Source organism: Sinocyclocheilus grahami, unplaced genomic scaffold (genome assembly GCF_001515645.1).
Source record: "Sinocyclocheilus grahami isolate Dianchi unplaced genomic scaffold, SAMN03320097.WGS_v1.1 scaffold303.1, whole genome shotgun sequence".
NCBI classification, from domain to species: domain Eukaryota; kingdom Metazoa; phylum Chordata; class Actinopteri; order Cypriniformes; family Cyprinidae; genus Sinocyclocheilus; species Sinocyclocheilus grahami.
The window spans coordinates 1,474,492-1,474,970 of record NW_015505482.1 but is presented as its reverse complement, the minus strand read 5'-3'; positions in this window follow the sequence as shown (position 1 = coordinate 1,474,970).

Below are 479 nucleotides of genomic sequence, written 5' to 3'. Positions count from 1 at the left end.
ACATCATGATGTCACGTTAATGAAAGGCAGCCATGTTTAGTCTTTCATTCAGTCAGTGTGTGTTGACATGTAGCCAGAACGTCAACACTTGTGCATATGTCTGCCATTCATGCGGTGGCCAATGCGGTCGAGCTTTCAAACGCACAGAAGTGGATGAATGATGGATTGATGAAATTTAAGCAATTGCACCCAGTGAACTGCGCAAACCGATCCGCTTTTATTCCGATAACACAACTTAGATGTTTTGGGAATTTCTTGAAAGCAAAAGTAGCTTGCCCTGTCTTTGAGTACTATTTTAATGTAAAATAGCTATTTGTTAATTACAGTGTTCAAATGATCAAATATGTAACATAGGTTTGTTTTTGTTGCTTATGGTCATACGATGTGGTCCTACGTATGCATATATATATACCCAATATATATATATAAACCCATATATATAATACAGTGGGGCAAAAAAGTATTTAGTCAGCCACCAA